Raw genomic sequence first — 8,409 nt, 5'->3', positions numbered from 1 at the left:
TCTAGAATCTTATTGGATTTGGTGGCAGTTTTGGAAGCCTTGACCAACAACTCTGATGGTGTAGACAGGGTATAGTCCCTTTCTATACACCTTCTTCCCTTTCCGGTCTATCCTTCCGAGGAGGAGCCCTGCCTAATTCCGTGACCGCTAGCCGACGTAACTCGGCATGAACCAAGATCTGCTAATGGCAGGAGGCTAAATATACATCACAGGGGCCATCCCTCTATGCACTACCCCTCCCCTTCTCGTCCTATGTGCTTGGCGACCCAATATAATCCCTTACATATGAATGATCTTATCATGAAACGAATCCTAATCCTTCATTCTCATCTTACAGGTCCCCCTACGAGGAAAGCATGGAGAACCAAAAACAGCTAGCTTGCAAGGACGCTCTCCGCAGCCGACGGGAACGTGCGGCACGTGCCCCTCCACCGGTGCGCTACGTGCCCACCCTCAAAAGGTACGCGAAGAAGCGAGGCCCTAAACGACACCGTCCCGGACGAAGGCCGAAGAATCCCCGGGCCAAGAGTGTCGTGACTCAAAGAAACGCACAGCATGTGGCAACGCCAGTTGCACGGACCCCCAACGCACGGCCGGGCACCAGGTGCTCACAAAGTGACAAAGCGGCCAAGGATAGGGCAGAATTTAATGAATTGTTTAAAGACATTTTGGAAATTGCAGCAGCCCGGGACTACACCATTCATGTCCCGGCCGACATGTTCCCTGCCCATCCTCACGGGAGCCCCACACTAGCACCGCCTCGATTGCCTAGCCAATCGGACTCACCCCGCCTTGTACCTATCGACTGGATCCCTATAATGTACAAGTAGCTCGACAAGTCAGCATGCCAGAACATTTTGTTTTTTGACGAGTAAAGGGGCAAGATCCCCACTTGTACACATTCCCGTTACTTCTCGTTAATGTATGCGACCTTAACAAGCAATGAAATAGGCATCCCAATAGACATCATAGAATTCTGAAAAATTATGTCTTATCATGATTGCATTTGTTCGATGCACTTAACACAAGCGAGCATATACTCTCACGAAGTGACAAGTGGATGCAGGATAATACAGGTCCTTGTGCGAAAGTGCTCAATGCTCGATCACCGCAAGACCATTGACCCCATGAAGAGCCGCGACAAAGCCACGCTGCCGAAAGAAAAAATCACCCTTGCCGACCACCCACATCGCATGGCCCAACGCACATTCATGGGCCACGCTCCCTTTCTGGGTCAAGCTCTATAGTTGGCTCACGACAATCGTTACCTCAATTGCACCAACATCGCGTGTGTCGCAAAAAGGTTTGCAATATCTCAAGTGTATCTCCCCATCTCAACAACTGCTTCTCTAACAACGAGGCTAGGGCACAATCATCACTATAATGTCCATTTCCTGAGCCTTCGAAGCTTGACATTTTCCAACCCATTGAAAGGCTGATAGCCTCAACATATTGTAATGGTTGTACTCAGGCAAGAGAAAGAAAGAAAGAAAGGAAGGAAGAAAGGAAAAAGCATAAAAAAAAAAGAAGAAGAAGAAAGAAAGAAAGAAAGAAAAAGAAAAGAAAAGAAAAGAAACGACCGAAAAGATAAGAAGCACCCACGATCACAGCATTGCAGCTAGGGGTCCTCAAATTAGGTGCGTCCGGTGACCTTGGTCGACTGGCATTGTCCCTAGTCCCCTGGCCCTTTAGCATTACCCACAATTGCTAAGGGCACATCAAGGGCAGGACATACCTAGGGAGCTTGTCCCACCTATGCTTAGACTTGTCACCCTGACCCACTTGCACAATTCTCTCTTGCACTCAGCCTTAGTACCATTGCAATCCGTGGTGGTAAGCACCGCATGATTGGCCATGAAAAGTACACCGTCCTCATCAAGCGAGTCCAATAGCTTCCAGCTACCAAAAGTGCGGTATCCCTGTATTCAATTATGCTACGACATGCAGTCACAATGCAACGGATGTCTCATATACCTTCATGTGTACTTCTTCTCAACAGGGTCAACTTTGCTCCATCAACACATTGTTTATATGCAGGATAATACAGGTCCTTGTGCAAAAGTGCTCAATGCCCGTTTTTTCGTAATACCTTACCTGACCTTAGAGTATTGTCCTTATGGTGTAAAATTCTTTCAGGCACAAGGAACTCTTCTTTTTCTTCTATGTCACGTAAATCTTCCTTGATTGGTTCCATTGGAGGCTCTCCAATATAGGGATGTAGCAAACTTATATGGAAAGCATTATGAATGTTCCAATGACTTGGTAGATTCAAAGAAAAAGTCACATCGTTTATCTTATCCGTGATCTTGAAAGGCCCATAATAGCGATTAGAAAGCTTAACCTCTTTACCCTTTTGACCTTTCTGCTTCTTTAAGCGAGCCTTCTCAAACTTAAAAAGAACATGTCCCAAATTGAGATCTAACTTATGACGATTCTTATCAACTTCGCGTTTTTACTTCTCGTGTTCTTTGGATAGCAGCTTTTACTTGAGTGAAAGCTGTATCAATGTCTCTAACAAACTCATCTGCTACAAAGATCTTATCCTTCATAAGAAGGATGGGCAATAAATGAGGCTTACCATAGATTATCTCAAAGGGTGCCTTACCAGTATTAGAGTGCACCGTATTATTGTATGCAAACTCTACTAAATGCAAATACTTTTTCCATTCTCTTTGATTATCAGAGACATAGGATTTCAAAAGGTCCAGAACAGTAGAATTAGCACTTTCACTCTGCCCATCCATTTGAGGATGATAAGAGGATGAAAACTTTAACTTTGTCTCAAGGTTCTCGAAGAGAGGTTGCCAAAAGAGGCTGGTCATGCGGGGATCTCAATCACTTATAATGGACTTAGACTTGTCATGATGTTTGAAAATATGAGCAATGAATAGCTTAGCCATATGATCGGCTTTGATTATTTTCCGCACAAGTATACTGTTATCGTGATTTCGACCATGGTTCCGCAGCACAAAGGGGCGGAAAATGGAAAGAAGAGAAAATAGCAAAAAGGCGCAGGATAAAAACAGAAAAAGGCGCCTTGACCGGCAACCAATCCCTGAAAAATTCAAATGATCGGACACGGCCTGCAAGAAGCTTCGGTGTCGGGCCAAGGCAACGAAAGAGGAAAAAGGTGCACCATTAAAATGCGGAAGCACCCTCGAATCTATGTAAAAGAGTACCAGGCTCGCTCCTGTGCAAAGTGTAGGCATTAGTTGGGAATAGGATAAGTTAGAAGGGTGGGAAATGGGAAAAAGGACCTAGGCTATGGCCGGCAAATGACTGCCCAAAAAGGATTTAGGGCTTTGTATATAAAGTTGAAAAAAGAGAATAAGAAGCCATTCTTTTGGTGTGTGGCAAAAAGAGTCTTCTTCTTCCTCTCTTCTTCTCTCCTCCTTGCTTGTGTGTGCTCTTGAGAGAGGGAGTGTGAGAGTGTGAGGGAGTGAGTGTTGTATGGCGGTAATGTGGGTTGCATGCCCTTCACTTGGAGATGGGGATGGTCACTCGGATTTTAAATGCGTGATGAGAGGAGGATTTGAGAAGCTTAGCCTGTCAGACCCCACTCTTCTCCCTGCGCTTGACTATCATTGCTAGTGTGTGTTGATATTGTTTATACACGGTGACACAACATCAATGTTTATTTATATACATATTTATGGATCCATGTCACTTCATGAGGATAAGAACCAATTGTAGAACTCAGGGTTGTACTGGAGCGTGGCACACGCATCCAGCACTCGTGGCAGCTTACTTAGTACCGATAGATATTTTGCCACATCGAGCAGCATGGAACCTTGTCCGAGTCTACTGGCAATGTGTAACTCCTCCTCGGTGAGAACCTTATCAATCAAGGCTCTCTAGGCTAGTTCCAGCTAAGTTCGTACCCCAACTACCAGTTAACACTCGAAGGGAAGTTGGTGCCACATAGGTTGGCTCTCTTTGAGACCGCCATTTGGCCAATCGCTCCTCAGAGACTGTCATGATCCGAGCCCCTAGTTCGACCATTGCAACGCGGTTCTCACACCAACGTTGTTCAAATTGACTTCGGCCCTTTGTTAGTCGCTTTAGTTGCTCTATGTCTACGAGATTCGATCGACAGAGCACTTCATTGAACATGACAGTTAAGCGCAATTCGTCGGCTTCCTCGTCAGCGATGAGTCGCATGCGTTCATGTAGAAGCCTATCATAGTGCTCGTTAAGATGTTCTTGCTCCTCCCAGGATAGAGGGAAGGGCAAGTAATCTCCAAGCTGCTCCTTGGGGATTGTGCCCACATCCGCAAGAACGTAGACTCGTGCGAACACCTTGAGCTTAGCATCCAACTCAGATAAGCATTCTGCGACACTTCTATGTTCAACGAGGGCTTGCTCGATTGCCATCTCATGCAAGGTTCTAGGAATTTGTCCAGGCTTTAGCCTAGCTGGGGGTTCAGGCCTAGATGAGCAAGATTGGTCAATGCTAGGATTGCTTATGCTCTCAAGGATTGTGCATTTTTCCTGAGGTTTTGCAGCTATTTTGTCATGGTTCTTCTTGGATGTGACTGGTATAGATTTGTCACCCTGTTGTGACGACGTTGCATCCACTCTTGATTGATCGATGTGAGTTTTATTGTCGGTGGATTGTGTGCTGAAAACAGCTGTTGATGGCAACGGCTACTTTGATTTTTCAGAGCACACAGATGTGACTGTGGTTTCACCGCTATCAAGAGAGGCATCAATGGGTTCATTGGTGGATGGACTTGATGCTTTATTCCCCAGCTCTCCGTCACTCTTAGTCTCAATGCTCTTGGGGTCCACAACCACCTGTGATTGTTGTTGTCTTTGTTGTTTTCTCCTCTTTTTCCTGGTCAGTGAAGGTGCATCGCTCAACGACTCAGGACCCTGGACTAGTTCAACCGTTGATGTGCTTGGTTGGGCCTCAGCATTCTCTTTCTCTAGTGTGTCCTTATGGGACATGGCCATGGCCTGCTGAATAGCCTCACTAGGTTGTGAGAGCACAACTACCTCCCTCTTCAGAGAGTCTAGCTTTTCAGCCAACTCCCTTGTGTTTAACTCCTCCAGCCTAGACTTTAGGCACTTTGGAAGTGCTAGAGTTGTCGAGGGATTTGGTTGCGATACCCCCTCCACATGTAAATTACTAAGGACATATTCCATAAGGGGCATTGTCACAGCTAAGGGTTGCAAAGACTGCTGTGATCCCTGATTGGAAGTAGTAGCAGCTAGTTTAATGGGCTGGCTACCCTTGGTGGATTGCGGTGTCAAGTCCCTAGGGCGATCGGAAGTGGCCGTGTTTTTTGTTGCCCTTTGAGCACTCATCTGTGTAGATCAAGCATGAGTTGAGATCTAGTCGCATTAGGTTGCTCATGCACATCCTTGGGTCGAGAACTACAGATGGCGTCATGTCCCTCCTCTTGGACATTTGGAAGCTTAGATGGAGATAGAGATTGGAATTGAGCAGTTTCCCTTAACAACCGTTGTTGTGCTTCCTGTGTCTGTTTGGAAAAAGAGGATGTAGGAGATCTAGGGTTCTTAGGTGGACTTGGCATTGGCTGAATGATTTGCTCGAGGCTGTTAGACGATTGTGCCATTTGATTTGTTGAGCGATCAGCCTTGCCTTGAGCAATGTCGTGTCTATGCTGCTTGTTCTCCCCTTGGGAACTCAAAGGCTCTTTGGGCACTAATGGTTGTTGTGCATGCTCAATGGCTACACATGACATTTGTCTATTTAGCAGGCTAGGATGAGGCTCTTTCCTTTGAACAATCATGTCTGGTTTCTTGCCTCGAGACCTAGAGTTTCTCTTAGATTTCCTCCTATGCTTCATTGCTTTTGATGCTCCCTGGCCTTTAGCTGATAGAGGCGGTTTAGCAGGGGATTTTGGTACCCAAATCCATCGGTTACCTGTGTAGTACCCTTGCGCACATAGCAACGCTTTGGATATCCATCACGGCATTGTGCTGACCTTCCATCGGGGCCTGCGTCTACAAGGCTTGGGCTTCTTTTGGGGTCTTCTACGATATTCGTAAGTCCAAAGGCCGGCCTTGGCATTGTCTCCTAACCTTCTTGTTTCCGGCATGGCCTCACTCATCGGTTCTCGTTGTTCTTGTATTAACTCTTCCAACAAGTCCCCGCTCTCGTCAGCAGGCTTGACTGTCATGTCAGCACCCTGCTTGCCTTTGCCTCGAGATTCGATGAGGTCACCCTTGCTAAAGGTCGTGACTATTATCACACCCGGTAGTGTCAGGTGTATCCTCTGTGCTACATAGTCAGCCTCACACTTGGTCACCCTTTTGAAGGGTCTTCCTAGGAGGGTTTCTCTCTCGCAGCTAGCACTATTTGGAGGAACATGAAATAGGATCGGCAAGCTTTCCGTTTCAATTGTCGGAAGGATTTTGCACTTCCCTATGAGTGCTTGTGGGTGTCCCCCATAAGGGCTAAGAGTTGCACTAGTCGGCGTGAGCTCTGGTTGGCCTAGTAGGGTCCATAGTTCATAGGTCAAGATGTTAAAATCTGCTCCTTCATCAATCAGAGCATCGATAGTATGCTCTCTTTTCGTGGTGAGTTTGACCCTAAGATAAGCAAGTGGTACTATGTCTTCATCTTGCGGGTCCTGGCTTGTAAATTTAAGCCTTCTAACAGATGCCCTTGGGTCCCCAACTACACGACCAGATGTGGATTCTCCACGCCTTGGATCGTCAGTGTAGTCCTATTCAAGGAGCATCCATCGTCAGGACTGTCATATCTAGTCATTCTCGCGATTGTAACTTGATGTTGTTGCTTTCCGCTTTGACTAGATGCAGTCCGAATGCAACACGTATGTGTTTTTGCGGTGTGGCCTTTTTGCCCCTGTTGGCTAGATGGGCCTATTGAGGTTCTAGGGTCTCTGTTTGTCTCTATTCAGGCACGGGCTTTTGGTTGCTCTTTTGCCAGGACGAATCCATGCTCGTGTAGGGCTATTGCTACGCTAGGGTCCAGTTTGGAGGACCTATCACGACGCGCGTTTTCTCTCCAACCTACTTGGGGGAGGTGCAGAGGGGGTAGGGCCCGCTCTACGGGGATCCTCTCCTACTGGTGGGGTCCTTGAGTGGTTTATCTGAGTGAGTTCCTTTATCGAATACAATCCTCAATTTATGGCCACTCAACGTATGTGTCTTTTCCTGTGCTCTTGTGGTCAATCAGGCTTTCAGTTTCCTTAAGTGTACTTCAAGTGTGAAAATTCAAGGTGAGTGCGGCAACTAATTTCTAAGCGTCTTACGCATTCTCGCGTTTTTTTGGCCTGATAGGTTTGTTGGTCAAATTTCTGGTCGTCTTGGCGGGTTCAGTGGCTTTCTAATATGTTGCAGCGTTCGTTTTTTGCCAATCAAGTTTTGCAACTCAACGGTTTGCGTCTAAGTCTCTGTGTCTCGCAATTGCCTACCTCTGGCTGCTAAGCGGCTGTCGCTATGGTTTTTTTCTTATTACGTGTGCCAAAATCAAGTTCTGCGCACCCGAAGGATTTCGACAAGTTGCGCCACTGCATAGTTGCCGGGTCGGGTCAAATTTCTGCCAGCTTTGACAGAAAATTGCACTCTGACCATTGGTCCGAATTGCAGGGTCTAAATGGATCACTCGGATGGACCGAATGGCTCGGGGTCAAGGGCCGAATATCCAGATCTGACTCGGACAATTTTTATTCGGACGGGCCGAATGACAGGTTCGGACGGGACAATTCGGACGGGCCGAATGACAGTTGGCCGAGGGCCGAATTCCGGGTGTGGCCAAGGGCCGAATGTGCCACGTGGCAAAGAGCTTTGACTCGGACGGCCGAGTGGGTTGACCCGAACAGTTGCCTTGGATGGTCCGAGGGTGGTCCGAGGGCCGACTAGGGTTTCGGGCTGAGTGGTAAGGGGCCGAGGGCCGATTCTGGGACTCGGCCCAAAAGCGACCGCTCGGACGGGCCAAATGCAGCACGACGGGAACAGCGCGATGCCGAACTTGCTCGATTCTTGTGATTTACTCAACCATTCCAAGCACAAACCTCCAGGTCCTATCTAGGATGATAGGGGAAGGGATTTATGTACCTGGTTAGCGCGGTAGGCTCGTCACAATGGCTAGATCGGGGCAGATCGTACAATGGCTCCCTCTCTCTCTCTCTCACACACAAACTAAAACAGTCACAAATGTGCTCTCCCTTGGCTTCCTGGCTCTTATACCTTCCTGGGCATGGTGTTGGTGCCCCCAATCACTCACATGCCGATCTTAGGTATCACTAGTAAGCGTTTTGCCAATTCTTGCATGATTTTTGCCCTATTTTGCCTGTTTTTACAACAGTAAACCCTGGTGCTCATTTTCTTTGTTTTTCCTTGTTTTCTCCTACTCTAATGCATCCAAATCACAAAGTAAACCTACACTACTCCATCTCACAACATAAACCTCAA

Source organism: Lygodium microphyllum, unplaced genomic scaffold (assembly GCF_053477565.2).
Source record: "Lygodium microphyllum isolate KBCC unplaced genomic scaffold, Lygodium_microphyllum_v1.1.10 scaffold_34, whole genome shotgun sequence".
Taxonomy (NCBI): Eukaryota; Viridiplantae; Streptophyta; class Polypodiopsida; order Schizaeales; family Lygodiaceae; genus Lygodium; species Lygodium microphyllum.
Note: the sequence above shows the minus strand (reverse complement) of the source record.